Raw genomic sequence first — 23,587 nt, forward strand, 5'->3', positions numbered from 1 at the left:
TTGAAAACAAAGATAAGAATTTTAAAATCAAGGTGTTGTTTAACCGTGAACCGTCAATAGGTCAGCGAGCACAACAGTGGTGAGTGAAAAGGATTTGGTGCAAGTAAGGACAAGGGCAGCAGAGTTTTTGATGACGTCAAGTTTACAGAGTGGCGAATGCAAGAGGCCAATCAGGAGTGTGTTGGAATAGTCAAGTCTAGAGGTAACAAAGGCATGTATGATGTTCATCATCAGGCGAGCTGAAGAAGAGGTGGAGATGGATGATGCTATGGAGGTAGGAATAGACAGTCTATGAGGTGGCACAGATGTAGCGTCAGAAGCCCAACTCAGGGTCAAATATAACAACAAGAGGCTGGATTTAATACTCCCCCACTGGTGGGTTTGATGGAAGGAAGGGCATGTTAAATCCTGCAGGTGGCCTGCCCGCTGCTAACCCGCTCGGTCCTGTCCCCACTGCAATTTTACCAACAGAGGGGGAGGTGTCAGGTGGACTGTCTACCAGTGGGATAGAGGAAACTCTTAAATGGGCAATTAATGCTTACTTAAGGACCACATCCTGCTACTGCCAGGATTTAACCAATGATTGGAGAGGCCCACATCAAGCAGCCAGGTTTCCTTGCACAGGCTGGTTTGGACAACTCCTTAATTGGTTTTCTGGGCCCATTGGAGGGCCTCCCACCCAAGATATAATATCCACGTATTCCCCTCTCCCCATGGCCTCTCAAATCCCTGTCTCCATCCCCTTCACCGACACACTTCCCAACCCGCAAGCACTTAAAAGTTCCAATCCATTGTTGATGCCCCCTCAAGCCCCAAGTGCAGTACCGCGAGTGGCCACTGCTCACAGTGGCCCTTCCCGTCCTTGCGAGCCTCTGACTGGCCTGCAGTTCCCTGAGGTGGGACTTCCTGTCCACGAGGTGTGGAAATCCTGTCTCCAGCCTCTTAACAGCCAGTTAGCCATTAAATGGCTGTGGGACAGCCATTATTCTCCAAAATGTGCTGCGCACTGGCCTTTTAGCTGAAGGAACGAGGACCACGGCACACAGTATAATTCAGCCCAAGATAACGAACTGTCTGGTTCAGCCTCAGACAATTGTAATGATGAAGGATGGAGTCAGTGGCCAGAAAACAGAGCTTGTAGGAGGAAATAAAGCCAATGGCTTCAGTTTTCTGAATATTTAATTGAAGATAATTTCTGCTCATCCGGTATTCAATGTCCGACAAGCAATCTGATAATTTAGCAAGAGCGGAAAAGTTGAGAGAGGCGGTGGTGAGGTAGAGCTGGATGTCATCAGAAATCATGTGAAGACTAATGCTGTGTTTTCTAATGACGTCACTGAGAGGCAGCATGTAGATGAGAAATAGGAGAGCAGCCAAGGATCAATCTTTGGGGTACATCAGACATAATGGTGCAAGAGCAGATATCAAAGCTATTGCAATAATACTCTGGCTACAGTTGGACATAGAAAAATGGAACTAGGCAAGTGTAAACCCACCCAGCTGGATGATAGTGGAGAGGCATTGAAGGAGAATAGTATAGTCAACCTTGTCAAAAGTTGCAGACAGATCGAAAATGATGACGAGGGATAGTTTACCTTTGCCACAATCACTTAGGATGTCATTTGCGGCTTTAATAAAAGGAGAACGGTGATGACAGTAGATTTAAAGGAGAGAGAGAAATAGACAGAACCTGATGAGAGAACCATTAAGAATACGAACTATCATGGAGACCAGGAAGAGAATTTGGCTGATCTGCAGTTTTGTGCGAATAGGGCTGAGGGAACAGGAGGTGGTTCTCATGGGCAAGATGAGCTCAGAAAGGACATGAGGGGAAATAGGAGGGGAACTAGAGAATGGATGCAAGTTCAGGGCTAGGCAGGGGAAACTTTAGAGGAAGTTTTGCCTGGTGAACTGGTGGAAGGGAAGGAAGTAGCAGAGACAACTGATCAGATAATCTCAATCTGAGTGACAAAGAGGTCCATGTGACCCTGGCACTTATTGTTTGGATTAAGCCTGGTGACAACAGGGGAGAGAAGATGGTTTGCAGTAGGGAAAAGAAGCTGGGGACCATCTTTTCATTCCAGGATAATCTTGGAGTTGTAAGCAGCTTTAACAGAAAGGCAGCAGGACCCAATAGAGATTTATGTGGTCCAGTTTGATCAGATGGTGAATGGCCATACCAGTTGCCCACCATATCCAATCAAGTCTGCATTCACTGAGCCAAAGAAGAGAAGATGAAGCCATACTGGATAACAGCTAGGGTGAGAGAGTTTAATGGTTTCATTGAGGGCATCAACGATGGAAGTCAGAGAGCAATTGAGAAAATCAGTATCTGCAGAAATGTTGTGGTGAATGGAAATCCAAAGGATAGACAATTAGGATTTTGAAAGTGCAGTTGTAGGTGAATTGGGAGATTCTATCTTTTTTTTTCAGGAGCATATACAGAAGTAAGAAGACATGGGATATGGAAGGAAGATGTGGGTGGAGAGTGATACAAGGAAATGACCAGACAGTTTATCTCTGGTGAACAGGATGGGAGTAGCGAGGCCATGTGAGTTGTCAAGGTCAGGTGGGTGGTAATGAAATAAAAGCGAAATTCTGCAGCTGCTGGAAACCTGAAACCAAAACCAAAATAGCTGGAAAAACTCAGCAGGTCTGACAGCATCTGCGGAGAGGAATACAGTTAACATTTCAAGTCCGTATGACTCTTCATCAGAACTCAGGTGGGTGGTAATGAATATGGGTTGCAGAGTTTACATGGAGGGAGAGATTGAGGGAAGACTGGAGGGGCTAAACTATGAGGAAAGATAGGATAGGCTGGGGTTTTTTCCTTGCAGCAACGAAGGTTGAGAGGGGGCCCGATAGAGATGTATAATATTATGAGGGGCATATTATAGGGTGGATAGGAAGACAATATTTTCCATTAGGAGAGGGGTCAATAACCAGGGAGCATAGATTTAAATTAAGAGATAAAAGGCTGAGAGGGGAGTTGAGGATAACTTTTTTTGACCCAGGGGATGGTGAGAGTCTGGAACTCACTGCCTGAAAGGGTGGTTGAGTCGGAAACTCTCGTAATATTTAAGAAGTATTTAGATATTCACTTGCATTGTCATAGCCTCCAGGGCTGTGGGCCAAGCGCTGGAAAGTGGGATTAGTGTAGTCAGATCTTTGTTGACCGGTATGAACACGATGGGCCGAATGTTCTCCTTCTGTGCTGTAGATTTCTATGATCCTATGAGTCTATGAAAGCAGAGGAGGGAGAACATGATGTGCAGGACTTTTCATTCGGTGGGCAGCGTGATCGGCAAGCCCGGGAGTGGCTGGGGAATGGACCGCTGACCGTGATCAGCCCCCAACCACGATTTCACACTGGTTGGCCAATTAATGGCCAGCCAGCATGAAACTTGCACTGAAATGGTCAGGGTTGCGGGCTGCAGGGACAGAAAGCTTGAAGACATCAGAGTTGCAGAACTATGTGTGTGTGCTCTGCTGAAAGCAAAAGCTAAACTAAAACGGGAATGCATGACAAACTTCCTTTCTGGTGATGGCATGCTCTTACCCCTTAAAGGCATATTATAACACATATGTAGAGAGTAGCAAATGCTGGTGGCAGGAAGAAGCAAGATAACTAATTCATTTTCTAGCCTGACTGTAGACCTCATAAATTCAAAACTTTTAGAACCTAGCAATGAAAGAAGATTGTTGATTGAGGATAATGAGTCACTCAAGAGCACCCAAAATATTCTGCAACGATTAGCTATGAGGGTGGAAGAGCCCACTAGCATTGTAACATGGGGTGTGTGACACAAGTCTTTGGTGATCCAGCTGTAACACATTGGGGGCATCTGTTGTAAACATTTGAAGGAATTCCTACGTATCGCAAATCTAAAGTTGAATCATCTGTGCAGATGACTTAATTGGCTTCACCTAATTTGTTCTGAATATCTATCTTTGAGCAAATTACCTCAACCCCATCCCTGACCTTCCCCCGCCCTCCGCCTTCATCAAAACCACCTCTTGCTCTCTCAGTTCCCTTCCTATTCAATTCCTGCCCACTTGATGCATTGACTGTCATGCTAGCTACCATTGTCAATTGTTTTCTCTTTGTGGAGTATTTGACATGGTTGATTGTGTCAATCTCTTCCTCTCTCTCTTTCTCCAGCTTTGAGATTTGTCCTTGCATTTGATATTGCTACCAATGTAAATGTAACCAATGCACCTCTAACAACAGCTTCTTGGCTTCTCTTCCATCCTCACACTATCACCTCTAGTATCCCCTAAAGATCTACCCTCAGTTGCTTCCGTCCCAAACACCATCCAGCCCATACTCATGTTAGCTAAAGGAATGGAATCCGCTTTTACATGACACATTCAGGCCTTGACTGCCTCCCTGATGTCAGATTGTCTTTTGTCCAGTTTCTGCATCTTGCTCTAGTTTTGATTGTAGACTGGTCCCTTCCTCCTGCTCCTTAGTTAGGCATTTTTGTAATGCTAACTTGTGGAAACTGCTGCAGATAATGTTAATCTTGAAAAGTGTGGGAGGTCTGTGCTGTAAGGCTCCCCTGGAACTCCAGAGGTGTTGCTTCAAAGTGCCCAAGGTAGCTTCTTTAATAATGCTGGTAGCTGTACAAATATTAATCTGTGCCCCATTCTATCCATGTCTCCCACAAGGATGCATGTGGTTATGGCCATGAAGCCATGGTTGGTCCTTGTCTTCCAGTGTGCTCCCACTTTCAAAAAAACCTGACACAGGTAATTCTCTAACTGTAGCATGACCACTGCCTGGCCCCTAGCATCAGCTAGGGCAGAATTTTACATTCAGCGGACGGGTGTGCGCCTGAGCCTTTTGGGCTTAAAATAGCGCGTGATGAATTTGGGTGAGTGTCCCGAATTCATGGCGCAGTCGCGCGATATTTCAGTCGGCGGGCACTGGAGCTGCCACCTGCCATTAATTAAGAGGCCAGTTAAGGCCATTAACAATCCAATTGACAGCAATTTTCCATCATCCGTGCGATTTTGCGCTGGTCGCATGGGCCAGGGGCCAGCCGACATTTTCAAAAACCTCATCCACAGGCAGGCTAAAAGGGATCAGCAGCATTGTGAGTAGTGAGGAGTTTGGTGCATAGTTTGTAGCTGATGAGTTATTGGTACTTGGCAGCTTCATCTCTTCTTGGGGCTTCATTCTTAGCATTTCAGGTTTCATTTCCAGGTCTCATTGGTGTCTCCAAGGGCCCCGGAGGATTCAGACTGTGTGGATCCTTCCAGGTATCAGACAGTCTTCCCTTAGCCTGGTAATGGGGATTGTGATCTCTGCTGGTGGAGGAAGAGAGGGGCAGAAGGGAGAGGAGGCCAGGTGTCCCTGTGCAGCTTTCAGGGGAGGGGCTTGTGGGAGGAGAGGTGCAAGCATGGCAGGAATTCCAAGGTGAAAAGGGCAACAGAAGACGCCACTTTCCTGCTGCCAGGGTTTACAGGTGGCGATACAGCTACCTCAATATGTCTGAGATACAATGCCGAAGGAAGCTCCGCCTCTCAAGGAAGACAGTGACCTCCATTTGTCAGATGATTGGGTCTGAGATCAGTTCCGACTGTGTAGGTGGCAACAAATGCCAGTGGCTCTGAAGGTCACAGTGGCCCTCAACCTCTATGCCTCTTTTTAGGGGTCATTGGGGGATCAGTATGGAGTCTCCCAATCAGCTGTCCACTGTTGTGCCAAGCTAGTGACAGAAGCTCTGTTCAGGCAAGTACTGACCTTTATTCTTTACCGTACGGATGAGGCCAGCCAGGCTGAGCGAGCCAGAGGCTTTGCAGCAATTGCTGGGTTCCCCTGTGTCCAGGGTGCAATCGACTGCACACAAGTGGCCATCAAAGCATCAGCAGGTCAGCCGGGTGCCTTTGTCAACAGGAAGGGATTTCACTCCATGAAATTGTAGATAGTGTGTGATCACAGGATGCAGATTCTGCAAGTCTGTGCAAGATATCCTGGCAGCTCCCATCTCGCTTACATCCTGTGCCGGGACTCTTCAGTGTTCCAGCCCGGCTAGATGGATGGCTGCTGGGTGACAATGGCTATCCGTTGAAAAGCTAGCTTATGACGCCTCTCCAGCACCCAAGAACAGAGGCAGAGAAGCATTGCAATATGAGTCATGCCTCCACAAGCGCGGTGGTAGAGAGAACCATAGATCTTTTCAAGATGCACATCTGATGCCTGGACCATTCAGGGGGCGCACTAGAATACCCCGCAGCGCAGGTGTCACTGATCGTGGTTGCAAGCTGGGCCCTCCACAATCTGGCACTGGCAAGGAGCCACCCACTGGAGGAAGGGGACCTTGATGCAACTGCACAGGTCACAGATGATGAGTGCAGTGGTGAGTCAGAAGAGGAGCACAGTGAGGAGAATGCTGAGGGAGCGGAGGAAGACCTCGGTAACCTACACGGAGGCAGAGACACCTCGTTCCAGCGCTCCTTCGGCTAGGCTACCAAAGATCAGCTTCAACCACATGGCCGGGCTGCCACCTCCATCCCCAGTGTCTGAAAGGACCCTTTCAATTGAAACCAAAGATTGCTCAGTGCCTGGACAATAAAGTTCAGAGCCACTTACACCCAGCATTACATGCTGGTGTACCCTGCACCAATAAAATAAAAAGGTGAAGCATACTCAGGCCATGAGAACAACAAAATTTATCTCAATTTGAAAATTCTGAGCCATAAAACCAAATTCTAAACATAAATGAACATAAAATCACCCGTGAACTGTCCCTCCTGTACTCAGGGTGCCTTTAACTTAATTTTCCGAATGCTTTGTCTTGGTGCCTGCCCAGCCACCAACCACCCCCCACCCGCCCCCACCACCCCCCCAACCCCCCCCCACCCTCCCCAGCCCCCGGACCCCGCCACCCTTGCTGGTAGTGGCTTTGGAGGCAGCCTGTAGACTCTGCTGTCTTGTTGGCTTTGATGACCTTGGCGGTCAGTGAAGCCTGTCATCATCCAGAGCACCCTGAGAGGAGCCCACAGAGACAGCAAGCAGCTCGTGTGCCAACGTGAGGTCATTCTACGCCTCTCTGCTCACCTGTAATGGGCAGGCACCTAGCTGGGATACTGGGTGCCTCACCCATCTCACACACTGGCACTGAACATCTTAGGTCAGTGCCTGTGTGAGAGTTTGCAGGTGTGAGCGCAACCCCAGGAACCCCTCATTCTCTCTCTGGGAACTGCCTCTCCATAAGAGTCGCCACTCTGTCAATGGAGGAGACAGTGCACTCAGCCATGAGGGTCAATGCAGTGGTCATGCTCCACATGGACTCCTCCATAACAGAGACCATGGCATGCAGACCCTCATGGATCTCTGCCAGATCCTGCCACATATCTCACTGGACATCCAGCATCTGCCGCCTAATGGATGACTCCAGAGCCTCATCATCTGCCTTCGACTGAGCATCATTCTGGTCCCCAGGAGTCCTCCACCTGCCAACACACTAGGCACTCTCTGCCTCTACCTGTACCTCAAGCGAGTGTGAAGTGCCCTCACCAACATACACTAAGATTCTAGCTGCCAATCTGATGCCCACCAAGGTGCTGGTATCTGTACAGGGGCCTACTACAGAGAGCGGGTGTGATGCAGATGCAACAGAAGCTCTGTGGTCCTCCGGTGTCAGGGGTGGCCCTTTGGGGACAACAGAGTGATCGCCTGCTCAAGAACCTAAAAGGGAGAACAAGGACATGTCATTAGTTAAAGTCATCACACTGTCACTGTGCATGCCAGGCACCCTGGTGAGACAGTGGAGATCTGCATCATGGTGCCATCGTCTTCCAATGATCAATTGGGACTCCAGGTGTGAAGCTTCCATCAATCAAGAGACTACACTAGAATGGCTACACAAGCCGAAAGTCTCACCTCTATGCACCGCACTCTTACCTTCGTCTGGCTGCATGTGGAGCGTGCCAGCTCTTGAGTTCAAGAGTGTCTCGCTCAAATCTGCTGAACAGCAGGAGGTTGGGCTGCCCTCCACCTGTTCATGCCCTCTCTGCTTGGTTATGGCTCATCTTCTGCTAAAAGGACAGTGGACCATTGATTATTCCACCCACTACTTGCAGCACCATTGCAGCCTGGCTAACCTCACCTGAGGAGCACCTTGCAGGGCACATCCAAATTGTGGACCTCGAGCCACAAGGCACTTAGTCCAAGCAGCCAGGGCTCACCCCCTTGGCCAGTTCCAGCGTCATTGACAGTTGGCACTCAGACTCTAACGCCCCTGAGGCCCACGGGAGGACAGCCACACCTTAATACTTCTGCACACTGACCCATGCCCACATGGCACTCACCCTTCCTGAGCACAGCAGGTCATTGAAGCTCTTCCAGCACTGTACTTGTGTGCCGCACCACATAGTGGCTGCTCACCAGTGCTGCCACCTCCTCCCATGCCCTTTTGGTGAGTTGCGGTGGCCTCCTCCTCCCATTTCTATGAACAAGGGTGTCCCTCCTGGCAGCCACCTCCTCCAGGATGATGGTGAGGCACTTGTCCAAAAAGCGGGAGGCCGAGTGCCCACCTGACTTGCCCTCCTGCCTACCGTGTCCAGCCACACTACAGCAACAACACCCGCCTCAGCAACACTCAACATAACAATAACACCCACCACAACAGCACGCATCACAACAACACCATCACAGCAACAACACTCACCACAGCAACAACACCCACCAGAGCAACAGCGCCCACCACAGCAACAACACCCAACATAACAACAACAACAGCCATCACAAAAACACCCACCACAACATCCATCACAGCAACAACACCCACTTTGGCAACGACAACCATCACAGCAACAACACGCAATATAACAATAACAGCCATCTCAGCAACTCCCACCACAGCAATAGCCACCTCAGCAACAAACATCACCAACAACACCAATCACAGCAACACCCATCACAACAACATCACTCTTCACAGCAACAACATTAGTAACACCCAATACGACACCCACCACCACAACAACCACCACAACAGCAGCAATCACAACAAAACCCAGCAAAACAACACCCATCACAACAATGAAATGCATCACAACATCCACCACAGCACTCCCACCACAACAACACCCATCGCAACAACAACACCTATCACACTGACAACTCACACCACAGCAACAACAGCCATCACAACATCAGCAGCCACAACAACACCAACAACAACACCACCCATCACAGCAACAATTCCCATGATAACAACACCCACAACAACAATAAGGTAATAAGGAAGGTAAATGGAATTTTGGCATTTATTGCTCAAGGAATAGAGTATAAAAATAGGGCAGTGTTGTTGCAACTGTACAAGGCATTGGTGAGACGGCACCTGGAGTACTGTGCAGTTTTAGTCCCCTTACTTGAGGAAGGATTTAGTGCATTGGAGGTGGTTCAGAGGAAGTTCATTAGATTGATTCCAGAGATGCGGGGCTTGTGTTATGAGGAGAGATTAAGCAGTTTAGGCCTATACTCATGAGAGTTTAGCAGGATGAGAAGAGATCCAATTGAGGTATACAAGATGTTAAAGGGGATAGGCAAAGTATACGTGGAGTGGATGGTTCCTCTTGTGGGGCATTCTAGAACAAGAAGCCATAGTTTTAGGCTAAGGGGTGGTAGATTTAAATCAAAGATGAGGAGGAATTACTTTTCTCAAAGAGTTGTGAATCTGTGGAATTCACTACCTCAGAGTGCAGTGGATGCCGGGATGCTGAATGAATTTATGGAGGAAATAGACAGATTTTTAAATAGTATCAGGTTGAAAGGTTATGGGGAGTGAGTGGGAAATTGGAGTTGAGGCCGAAATGAGATCAGCCGTAATGGTTTTGAATGGCGGGGCAGGCTCAAGGGGCTGAATTGCCTACTCCTGCTCCTAGTCCTTATGTTCTTAACACAGCAACAATGTCCACCCCAGCAGCAATACTCACTACAGCAACAACATCCATCACGACAACTCCATTCATCTCAACAACATCACCCATTACAGCAACAACACCCACAACAGCAACAACACTCACCACAATAACAACACTCACTGCAGCAACATCAACACCCACCACAACAACAACATCCACCAGACCAGCAACACCCATCATAACAACAACACCCATCACAGCAAACACACCAACCACAGCAACAACATCCATCACAACAATACCTATCGCAAAAACACCCACTTGATTGGCACCCCATCTTATGCATTCATTACCTTCACCACTGGTACACCATGTCTATGGTATGAACAACCTACAAGATGCAAATTAACAACTAGCCAAGGCTCTTTCAACAGAACCTTCTGCCTGGAAGAACAAAGGCTGCAAGCACAAGATAACATTTGCACCTGCAATTTCTCCTCCAAGCCATAACCATCCTGACTTGGAACTATATTACTGACACCTCACTATCGCTGGGTCAAATTGTTAACTCGCTCCCTAACCGCATTGTATGGGTACCAACATCACATGGCTTACTGCAGTTCAAGAAGGCTGCTCACCACCACCTTCTCAAGGACAATTAGGATTGGGTAATAAATGCTGCCCTTGCCAACATCACCCTCATCTTGTGACTGAATAAAAATTAATATTTTAATCATTTTCATCAGCTTTTCCACATAATGAATCAGAATAGTAATAACTATAGCTATTCTGGTTTTAAAAATACATTGAGCAATTATCCATACAAACAACAATGGAGATATATTTTCAAAACCATTTTGAGGGCAGTTTTAATTGTCAACTACTAGAGAAAAGATTATAGGCAATTATTTACGAAGAGCTTATCCAGGTAATTAATGCCTGCAGATTTAGCAAGGACCCTGAACCATCTTATTTCGGAGATAAATGCCAAGCAACACTTTCAGCAAAAGACTCTATTTTCCAGTGCATTAAAGCCAAGCACAAATAATTATTCCTGAAATCATCAATTATAGAAATCAGGTCACACAGATATTTTATCGAAAATAATTCTTAATTCCTAACCCTATTGATATCATTGAATCATTGTTGTGGTGATTAAAAGACAACTCATTTCCCTTGTACAATAATCTTATCCTCAGATTTAATTAGCGCAAAATGTTCTCACTCTGATACCTACAACAATTTCACAAATGAAAGAGGTTTTTTGAAGCATGTTTCCACCCCGTTGCTAAGCCTGTTGCAAGCTTAACTATATAATGTGCTTAAGCTGTTCAAGTATTTTCACCCCTTTCAAACAAACGCTCACGCAATCCCACACACACACACAAAAGGGCAAGATATTCACAAAATATTAAGTCAAAATGACCAGATAGAAAAATGCAAAAAATTCAAATTGCTTCATCGATTAACAATCACATCTCATGTTATTTACGTTTTGGCAACTTAAATTTAAATGTCACAGCTATATATTTTAGCTCCCTAATTTTACTTGCCAATTTAATTTAAAAATCTGCAAGTGAAGAGCTCGCATCTATAACTGTGGCCATGAAGCATTTGGATTGTCGTAAAAAAAAACAATTGGTTCATTAATGCCTTTTAAAGAACAGAACTGGTCATCCTTACTAGCTCTAGCAGTAGGTGACTCCATCCTCAAATCAGCCTGCTTAACTCTTAACTGCAGTCTGGAAGAAAGCACAATATCATCTTCCCATGGATAACTGGGGAAGGACATTAAATGCCAACTTTACCTGTAATTCCCACAAACCAATAATTATACCTTTTTAATGTAGAGGGAATAGAGGAGGGTGCAGTGCCTGTCTCTGGTTCATGGGTGTGCTAAGTTCTGAAGAAGAGTTGTATTGGGCTTGAAACATTAACTCTGTTTCTCTCTCCACAGGTGCTGCCAGACCTGCGGAGCAATTTCTGTTTTTAATACCTAAAAACGTGTTCATCCCAGACATTGGCATGCAGTGGATGTAGCACAGACTGCATGCTCTTGATAGTAGGTAGCACATATTATCAGTGCTACCTACTGATAAAAAACACACAGATGTACAGCCAACCTACCTGTACTTCATTCTGGTGGGGGTGAGAGCCAGATATGAAGCATTCAATGCACCCTTTAAGAATTCCAGCAACTCTTAGGGCGGGATTTTTAGTTTGGCGAGCACGCGCAATCGGCTGACCTGGGAGCAGCTGGGGAATGGACCGCCAACTGCGATCAGCTCCCGACCACGATTTCACGCTCCCTGACCAATTAACGGCCAGCCAGCATGAAATGCGCTCAGAAGTGCTCGGCGCTGCTGGTGTGGCGGGCAGCAGTAGGGTGAGCACTAACGTTAAGCGTGGGCGCAGGGAAACACGGAATGAAAGCTCCCTGAAGGCAGAGAGCTGCCTCAGGAAGATGAAGAACTTGAAAGCAATCAATAAAGATTTTAAAATCCAGAAAAAAATGTCCACACATCAGAATCAGTCACCTGGACATATAGATGATGAAAATTCTGTCCAAACATTTTTATTTTAAAAAATTTAATAACAGAAACCTCATCCCGTCCCTGGCAGATTCACCCATCTGTCAACCGTAAGGTTGGATGGACCATGCAAAATCCGGGACAATTGGAACTTTAATGGGCTTAATTGCCCCCTTAATTGTCGATGGATGCACTTATGATTTTCACTCATGCCAGCCAACCAAAATATCACGGATGTCACGCTCAAGCAGGTCAGGCGCATGCCAAGCTAAAAATTCTGCTCTTAAAGGGAAGTTGGATTCTGACTCCAGAAATCAATTGAACATTTCTGGAAGATGTGTTGCTGAAGCAAATATTGAGATGGCCCCAAGACTTTCTGTTATCGCCTGGGAGGATCTGATGCAGCTGATTGAGGAGGAGGGATGACCTCTTGCCTCGAAGAAAGCCCTCCAGGCACTGCCATTGGTGGAAAGAAACTATGGATCAGGTGAATGCCAGGAGAATTATACCTGGGGCATGGCTGCAATGCCAGAAGAAATTCAGTGATTCTAATTAGAGTTCCAAAGTAAGCATACTGCTCTCTTACTCTCTGTTCCTGGCTGTATAACCTATACCTCATTAATCACAACATTCACAAGACTCCCTCCCCAACTTCCCCTTAGTCTCCTGCCATTACCTTACCACACTACATTCTCTCCATACTCACTTGTCACTGTGGCCACCCTTACCTACAACTCACATCTCAGTCTTCATCCATCAGCAATCCACCATGATAGCCCTATGCTCCAAAGACTCACACTAAGACACATTCTTCTGCCTTGCAAAACAAGGTGGCACATGGCTCCAGGCAGCCACCAGCAAAGGAGGAGAAGCCTGCCTACAGAGCCTCTCTGTCACCCCCTGAGAAAACATGTTGGTCATCATGGGCACGGGCAAAGTTAATGGCATGGTGAGTGGCAACATGTGGAGAAGACACTGTGCAAAGTTTCTTTATATCTAATTCTCTTAGTCCTTCCTGACCTCTCTCACATCTCACACACTTTTCATGACAAGCTGCAAAGCCCAGCCAGTAATTTGACAGGCACGTTTGGAACAAGGATGGCACATGGGACTGGTGCAGAATGGAAGAATCTTGACTGTTGTCAAGATAAGGCTACCTGCATGATGCACTGCCCATGGTCACAAAGCAGCAATGTTTCAAAGAAATGGAATCACTTACAATTGAAACAGCTGGTGATAGGAAGCATGAAAGGCAATGAATGCCGGATTGTCCTATTTGGCAATGCTATGGCTGGGTTGTTCTAAGAGGAGATATTGTGGAGACTGACCTAGTCTCTAGTGTTTAGAAGAATGTGAGGTAATCTCATTGAAGCAAATAAAATTGTTACAGGACTCAACAGGGTAGGTACAGGAAGAATGGTTTTCTTGGCTGGGGGAGAGGGCGAGAAGCAGGGTGCACAGTCTCAGAATAAGAGATGAGCAATTTAGGACTGAGATGTGGATGAATTTCTTCATTCAGAGGTTGGTGAATCTTTGGAATTCTATGCCTCAGAGGACTGTGAAGGCTCAGCCAATGAGTATATTCAAGACATAGATTGATAGGTTTCTAGATATTAAAGATATCAAGGGATATGGGGATAGTGTGGGAAAATGGCATTAAGGCAGAGGCACAATCACAGACATTTCAGTGTTATGGATGACTTATTAATCTACAATGAGAGGTTGATCAGACTCGAATTCCTTCAAATGATATACCAGGGACACCTAGGCATTACAAAGTGTCACGCCGCAAAATTCTGTTGGTTTCCAAGAATTTCAAAATCACTAGAGGACATAATTTCAAGCTGCATCACCTGCGCCATCCATTGCCAAGAGCAGAAAGAACCTTTGATAGCATCATCACTTCCATTCAGAGTGTGGAAGCATCTTGGAATGGACCTTTTTGAGTTCAAGGGAAAGGCATCCATCAATGTTGTTGACTATTACGCCATACGGGTTGAGATTAAATGTCTTCATAAAACAACCTCAGAAGCAGTCACTAATTCACTAAAGAAATTTTCGCCTCACGCCGCATTCCAGGTCTTGACAGAAGACTATGGATTTGTCTATGAAGCTACTTCACTCAGGTACCCACAAGGAAATGGTGAGGCTGAGAGAGGAGTAAGAATGGTGAAAGCTTTGCTGAACAAGAATGGTGATCTCAACATAGCACTGTTGAGTTACCGTTCCACACAACTTCAGAATGGGTGAACTCCATCAGAACTTCTGTTGGGTGGAAAATTTTTCGCACAGCTTCCCGTTCTTCCACATATGCTCATATCGTCACTGAAAACCTCTGACATTGAGAGGTTAAGGGAGGAGGAGGATGAATATCGTACAAATCAGACGAAGGGCGGAATCATCCGAGATTTGCACTAATTGCGTAGTGGGCATGAATAAAGACATTTTACACGCCAGCCGCAATGGCTGATTTTCGCTCGTCTTGTCCCCTTCCTGGCTCATAAATTGTGTAGTCAGGGGAAATATGCCAGACCACTGGTGGCCGGCCTCCAATTTGCCCGCCATGCCGTTACATCGCCACTTCCTTATGCCAGGTGCCATATTTAAACTGCAGCTGCAAGCACACTTCTCAATGCCTGTAGACCAGGAGGGCACCGGTGAAGACATGGCGCCAAAAGCGATGAAGAGCGCAACCTCCTGATTTGGTAACACGTCCCTGTGATGTATTTTGGACGCCATGGAGGCCAACCTCTACCCCATTTCTGGCCACAGGAGGCCCATCAGTTTCACCAATCCGGCTTGCGAGGCAGTGGCAGAGGTGGTCAATGCCAATGCTGCACACAAGAGGTCGCCCATCCAGTGCAGATAAAGGATGAATGATTTCATTCATGCCACAAGTATAATTCAACCATCTCAGTACTCTCAACTCACACACTCACAAGCCCATCACACATTCACTCGCATCTCACTCACTGCCAGCTCAAGGGACATCACCACTCATTCTCTCACACACACCCTCACATCTCCATCTGGCCTCATCTCCTCCGGAGGTTGCCTCCTCATCCCATCCATGGCTCAACTCAGCACACACGCATACCTGGCATACTTCTCAATTGGCCTGGCACGCGCCTTGCTCACACTTTCTCCATCTGTCTTTATGTCGGATGAGATCGCACACAATCAATGGGAGAGGTCCCAGACCAGAGCTGGGGTGCTGGACATCAAGGGATCCCCCTCTGTTTGAGAGTCATGTGTTGGAGCTGGCTGGAGAGGACTTGGACCATTCCTGTGACAACGGTGAGATCAGTGACAAGCATCCACATGATGATCCTGCACCACATCATCCCTCTATCAACACTATTCTGAGTCCACTGTTCTGTGTTCAACACAGCTGTCAAGCACTAATAATCTCCACTTTCTCTCCCAGGCACATCTGCAACGTCACCCTCAGGCAACCATGAGCCTGACGCCAGTGCCAACAGCACCTTGATGATGACACTGAGGGCAGGACCATTGAAGACTCATCATGGTGTTCTCACCCACACCCTGCACCTGTGCAGTGACACCTCAGTGGGACTTAGATGTGGAGCAGCCTCAGGATCACAATCTGGTGAGCACAGCACACAATCCATTCCACAGCAGGTGGAGGCAGGGGCATGCAATGCTGCCTCCACTCAGAGGATCAATGGAGACAAGGAATCTGCAGGGTCCAAGTCAGATGATGAGCCTCTGGACTTGGTCCTCAATCAGTTGCTGGAGCTGCAAAGGCAACCATGGGAACATCAGGAGAGACGTCTGGTGCACTCATCAGATTGCAAGGATGATGGAGGAGTCTGTCCACATTCAGTCTGAGGTGATAGCACTGGCATGCCAACGCACCAAGGTCAACACTGGCAGGATGGTGGCCACCACGGAGACCTTGCTCCAGGATATTGCTCCTACAATGCTGCGCTTGCTGAACTCCATCGTTGACAGCATAGTTGGCCTACAACAGTGTCAATGTGAAAGGGGTGTGGGGCAGCTTGATCTCTCTCCAGCTGTCCCTTCTCCTTAAGGAGTCAGCCAGAGGCTATCGGGCAGCCGTAGGGAGGAGGACCAGTAGCTTGACACCCTCGGAACATCCACCCAGGTTGCTCCGGGAATGTCCTGATAATCCAAATTTCATCTTCCTGTAACCCCATCATCTCCAGCTCCACAGGCCTAGAAACGTGCACCTGGCCCACAGCAGGACCTTGAAAGCAGGCCAGGGCCCACCAGGCCTTGGCCCTCCAGAGAACGCACGCCAAAATCATCACAGATAGGGCATAGCAGTCAGCAGGCTGCCTCCACCTCCGCTGTGAATGTCGGAGGAGCACCAAGGCGTAGAGGCAGGGTTAGGAAGGTTAGGAAGATGTACTTGCATGGTGTGGACACAGGTGTTAATCATTTGTGCATAATGTTCACTGTTGTAAATAAACTCCCAAGAATGTCTCCTTGACTATGGCTCCTTGTTATGATGAGTAATGTTCGTGTCACTCAGATGTGAAACCTCGGTTCCTGCAAAAGATAAAGGCAGGTTTCTTAGTCCAGGGCCTCTTTCCTGTACTCTGTAACCTTCAGGCCAAAGTGATGGCCCAACTGCACACTCACCAGACATATTACTGATGCCTGCACCTCGTCGGTGCTTGTTATTGCTGCCAGAATGTCATGGACTGGCGTCACAGAGTTCCCTCTGTGTGTTTTCTGTGTGCTCTCAGCAACTTTGAGGTGGGCTATTCCCCAATTCTTCAGCATCTGTGACCTGTGACACTGTGCTCCTGAAGGGCTCAGGTGCTGAATGTGGACAAAGAATCAGATGCTTTTAAAGTTTCGTGGCTGCATCTCTATGATATGATCCTGACCACAGAGCGTGAGCAAGCTACGCTCAGCCAGACAGGAGTCAGAAATTCTCAGGGGCTATGTGAAGATCTATGGAGTCTCCTCGCTGCATGTTGTCCTCATCCTCCTGGAATCTTGTGACTGTTAGGACCTCCTCTGCATCCCCATGACATGAGCCTGAGCACTGAGAGTATAAGCGCTGCCATCAGCCGCAAAGGAGTCAAATGTTCACAGGTACAAGGTGAGGATGTCAGGAGTGTCCTGATTGGATTCCGTCATCATCCTCCACAAATCTTTCAGCTATTAGGGCCTCATGAGCATGCCTGCTTCATCTGACCAGTGCGATGGGCTCATCACCGGCATCTTCTCCTTCGAGGACCTCATCACTATTAACTCCTGCGACGTCCTCCTCATCGGAGGATACATGCAGCTCTTCCATCTCCTCCTCAGCCAGGCCCTCCTCCTGATGCAGCGCCAGGTAGTGCAGCGCGCAGCAAGCTATGATGATGCACAACACCCTCTGGCGACTGTGTTGCAGTGCTCCACGGACCTGATGAGGCACAGGAAAGTCATTTTCAGTATGCCTATCATTTGCTTCACTAAAGTACGGGTCGCAGCCTGAGCCTTCATTGCTCTGCTGTAGCCTGAGGCCGCTGCACGGGTGTCATCAGCCACATACTCTGTGGGTATCCCTTGTCCCTGAGTAGCCAGCCTTGAAGCCTCTATGGACCCTGGAAGATGTCAGTCTTCTGAGACCTGCTAAGGATGTAGGAGTCATGGACAGTCCCTGGGAATCATGCTCAGGCCTTTAGGATGTGTTTGTGGTGATCACAGACGAGCTGAACATTATGGTTGATGTAGTTAACTGCTTGTTGCGACAGAGATCTAAACACCACGTGTGTGCAGTCAATGGCACCCTGCAACTGTGGGAACCCAGAGAACTGCACAGATCCCAGTGCTCTTGCTTCCTGGCTTTCCTGATCCTGGGCGAAATGCGCAAAGTTCTGTGCCTTTGTGAAGATGGCGTCCTGGATAGACTTGTGCATGGCAAATTGTGAGATCCCACACAGGTCACCTGTGGAGCCCTGGAAGGAGCCACTAGTGTAAATTTTGAATGCCACAGTTACACGGCCACTGGCAGTGGGTTCCCTCCCTGTCCCTGTGGTGCCAATTCTGCTACAGGTGGCAAATGTGACCGACCAGTTCCCTAGACATTCAGTCTTCAGTGACACTGGTTCTAAGTCACCTGCAGGAATGACAAGCGTTGTCTATAGACCCTGGGCCCAGCGAGGCACCTATGAGCAACGGCCCTCTCTGTGGATCTTCAGCTGTAGGTGCAGCAGGCCCTGACGCCCCTTCATCTTGACGGCAGAGCTCCTCCCTTTGCCGAGCCAGCACCTCCACCACACTCTTCTATGTTCCCTGTAAGCCACGAGGCATCCCACTGAATCACCAGGCTCCAAGATCCTGATGCACTCCCCCTGCAGGATCAAACAGAGAGACGCGTGTGTTAGCATGGGTAATCTAAGAACATCCCTCGGATAAGTCTCAAGGCCCCTTCACGCATGCTGGAGTGTACTGGCCACCACTTGGATGGCCAGTGTGTAGTGCACTTCTTGGCTGTCCAAAACCCCACCAACCTCCGCCCCACACTACTTGACCGATTGACAGCAGCTTCGGCCACTCGACTGCATGCTGAGCTTTCAGCTCAGGCAATAAATGCTGGCCCAGCCAGCAACTCCCACATCCCATAAATGAATAAAATCTAATCATGTGCACACTTGAAGAAACAATTTATTGTGGTCACTAACCACCTGGGCATTCACAGGATCAGAGAATTGTTACGGCACGGAGGGTGGCTATTCGGCCCATCGTGTCTGCACTAGCTCACCGAATGAGCGGTACGACTTGGTGCCATTCTCCTGCCTTTTCCCCGTGCCATTGCATATTGTTTCTATTCAAATAGTCATCCAATGCCTTCTTGAATACCTTGATTGAACCTGCCTCCACCACACTCCAGGCTCAGGCATTGATGGAGTGAAATGACTTACAGTTCACAAAGGTCTCTGCATGCTGAGTTGGGCCGTTTATTTCAAAATGATGCAGTCAATGATGCCCTGCACCAAAGAAAAGCCTGCAATTTGGGCAAAGTTCATAGCTCTCTGAGTCTAAGACTCAAGATCCATGGGGAAACTAATGTACTTCCCCACATGAATGACCAGGGCATTAGTCACTTCCTTAAAGCAACTGTGTGCTGCTGACTGAGATATACCAGCCAGGTCACCTGGTGAGCCCTGGAAAGAGCCTGTGGCATAAAAGTTCAGTGTGACAGTTACCTACACAGCCACTGGCAAGGCATGGGGGCGATGGATTGTGATCTAGTTGCTGCCGCACCATGCGACAAAGCACGGTTCAACCTCAGTCTTCTTTGGCACTGGTTTTCTGTCTTGTTGAGGTATGATGTCCTCGGTCTGTACACCCTCCCTACAGGGTAGAACCTGGTTGCCTTCACTCTCCTCCTCCTCCCTCCTGGTGTTCATGCCGCTGTCTTTTCCTCATGGGGGAGAATCTTCTGTTCAGTGTGCAGGGACAGGCCCTGAACATCAGTGTGTAAAATAACGCTTGGTGACGTCAGGCTTCATTCCGCTCTTTCATTCAGCAGACATGCACCAGAGTTGGTTGTGCGCCCGCCAAACTGTCAAGGGCCTGTTAAGGCCATTAACAATCTAATTAACCAATTGAATAGGGCTGCTCATCCAACCTTAAGGTTGGTGGGCAGGTGAAGAGCCCAGGTGACCTTCACATTTTTCATGAAACCTCATCCACTGGCCCAATGAGGTTTCATGAAGGTTTTATTAATTCATTCAATAAACATTTTCATGAAAATTCATAAACATGTCTCAGCTCATGTGACACTGTTACATGAGGGGACATGACTGAATAATTTCATATTTTCTTTTTTTCAATTATTCATTTTGATCTTAGTCTCCCTGAGGCAGCTCCGTGCCTCAAGGAGATTTCTGCGCTCTTTTGCGCACATGCCCTCACCCACCCTCCTCCCTCTTCCCCCTGCCCACACTGTCGGGCACGTGTCATGCTGGGCGAGCCTTAGTTGGCCCACCCACATAAAATGGTGGCATGCAACCAATCCCGGGCAGCGATCAGTTCCGCGCCCGCCCCACACCTGCTCCCAACCGGCCTGCCCAATGGGGAGAAAATTCTCCCCATGGACTTTGGCCCTCCCTCTATGCTCCAAGTGCTCATGTTGACTGGCTCTACTGCCTCTGTGCGAGGGTGCCAAGCCTATCCTCTATGGTCCCTTGGGCGCAGAGCTGTGCACACTTCCGAAGCATAATTTCTTTTTGACACCTGGTCACAAGAGTCAGTCAGGGCAGCATAAAATTGCCCTGGCAGACCAGCAACCCCACCCGTCCACTTCCTTGGGTCAGGAGAGGAAAGTGGCAGTTAAGGTCCTGGAACATCTGGGCACTAAGTAACAACTTCAATGTAACTTTGTGAGGGTACCTCAGCTCCCCAAGGAGAGATTCCTGGCTTCCCACAGAAAATGCGCAGAAAACACACCTCCTCCGACCTGGTCAGCTCTGTGCACTCTGGGAATCACGCAGTTGGGGTCCAAACACCTGAAATACATGGGGGCCGCTGGTGATTTAAATGGCCAGCTGCCTCGACAATTAACTCAGTCCTGCCTCTGCGGAGATAGGAAATGGTGGGCTTTGGGCGAGAATTTGACATTTCGTCCATTTCCGAGATTTTCGCCACGATGAAGAGCCTCTCCGTCATGACAGAAATCCAGGCCAGGGTTTGCTTAACAGTATTGCCTCCAGCCTTACCTGTAAGTCCAGATCTGTGATTACCACATACAAGGCCAAAAATCAAACAAATGAATAATAAAAAAATAACCAGGGGGCATGGATTTAGGGTCAAATGTCAAAACTGGAGATGGGATTCAAAGGAATGGGCCAAATGGTCTCCTTCCATGTTCTAAATTTCTATTCTAAATTTCTAAAAACAGCAGTAACACGCACTCCAATTGTTTACCATCCCCAATCAATCAGAGCCTTTGTGTGACAAATTCTTTCTCAGGATGTTATTTAATGGCAGTTATATGGATTTTAAAAATATTTTGTTATTTGTATTGAACATGTCTCCATATCGCTGTCCATGGCCTTGGTGATTGTTCAATGGCCTGAAATATTAACAGTTTCTCTCTCCACAGATGCTGTTGGACCTGCTGAGTAGTTCTAGCATTTTCTGTATTTATCTCCAGCATAATTTTAGATAGACCTCCAGGCCTCATTGTGATGCCACCGGTGATCCACTAGTGCATTAAGATCATTGTCTTCCAAAGTCAACCAACGTGAGGGTTGTTACAATATTCAGATCAATCCAGGCACCTGAAGTATAACTTCAACACGCCAATGTTGCTGCAAGATAATTCTGGTGAACGAATGAGCCTTGTATGATGACGTTCGGTTGGCTTCCTGGGAAAACAAGCAGCTGTCATCAGCCTTGTCTGAATAACATAATCTTTATCTCTCAGCAACCTTTTAGAAACTCATCATTCTGGGTCAAATAGCACTGACTTGGTAGCAATCCTTAAAATGAAGGCATATTGAAAGATCCCGAAGAATTGAAGCATTTACCAATGACATATTGCAGGTCACAAATGAACTACACAAGAGAGCATGATCATTTACAGTTGATATTGGTGCAGACGTTGAAAAAGACTATGAATACATGGCTTAAGAGTGGATCTTTGAAACTTGGGAAGTTATGTCTGTTTGTTAAATGGCAATGCCTTGTCAAGTTGCCATTGCCTGTTCATAGGGAAATAATTAAATTGCTAGTTCTAAAGAACAACATACCCATAGCTTCCTTCTGTGCACAGCTGCTTGTCTTACACTGAATTAATAGTTACATTCAATTTGCCCTTATTTAGATGAAACAATACCAATACAATAATCGCAGCATGGGACACCTGACAGCTGGAGTGTTTGTCAATAAGTAAAAAGTCAGGATTGTATTTCTAGATATTATCATATTAGAGCCAAGGCTTGATGAGTTTGAAATGATAGTATCTCAATGATAGTATCTCCCTTACTATACAGGTTTTGGATTTGTATGTGATAGTTCAAATCAATACCTGTAGATCTGGAAACAAGTTGCAATAAAAGATTCTGGCACATTTCTGGAGAGGGAGGCAGAACTCACAGACTTTCTATTTTAGGACTTAGGGTGAATATACTATACTCTCTGACTTATATACTGTACTGACTGACTGATATGCTGGTTACTGTGAGACCTCTATGCATATATAACAGATGATTTAATTTCTATTCTCTAATTGTTTTAAAGTATTCAAATCAATTCTAAAATTATTAAGAAGTTAAAAAAGTCACAAATCACTCTTGATATTATACAGATAGATAATTCAACATTCGTTGTTGATCATATTCTGATAGACCTCTTCATCTATACAGGCACAAGAACTTTGACACTCTATCTAATTAACTTGCCAACTGCAACTTCATTAGCAACAGATACTTTTTAAATTTGAATGCATCCAAGCCATTAGTAGCAATATTGAGTCATAAACTTCAATATTAAGCCATAAGGTGTAATGTTAAGCCATACACTGTAATATCAAACCATATGTTACAATTATTAATATCAAGCCATAAGCTGTAATATCAATGGTAATTCTGTGATCTTATGCTCCTAGCAAGTGCACTTTCTGGTGGAAGATAAATATCATATAACAGTATTGAAGGAAGAACAGGGAATTATTCAGATACTTGGCCAACATTCTTCCTTAGATAACACCATAATTAAATTATGTTGCCTTTACTCTTTCATATGTTACCATGTGCTAAATGGGCACCATGTTTTTCTGTATAGCAACAATGACTGTTCTTCAAAGTAAGTCATCATATGTAAAGTGCAGAGTAAAGGGTTAATGGTTATGTTAATTAGACCATGATAGTAATGATGATGTAAACATGACATCAGGAGTCAGATGACCAAGAGACCCCAAGGAGCAAGACGCAGAACAGCCTGTGCCCAGAAAACAATGTACTTACCATGAGGTTTTGGATGTAAATAGTGTAAATAAACAGTTTTAATAAAAACTAAATACTGACTATCTCCAAGTCATTCACTTGATTAGAAGGCAACACAATTAAATTGCCAAAAGCGAAACCATGGTAACAGTGCTGGAGGCCACTGTTTAAGAAAACTGAAACCACAGATTGGTAACTCACAGGTGTTGAGCTAGGAACAGTTCAACTTTGTAAACAAGGTCA

The sequence above is a fragment of the Carcharodon carcharias genome, chromosome 11 (genome assembly GCF_017639515.1).
Source record: "Carcharodon carcharias isolate sCarCar2 chromosome 11, sCarCar2.pri, whole genome shotgun sequence".
Taxonomy (NCBI): domain Eukaryota; kingdom Metazoa; phylum Chordata; class Chondrichthyes; order Lamniformes; family Lamnidae; genus Carcharodon; species Carcharodon carcharias.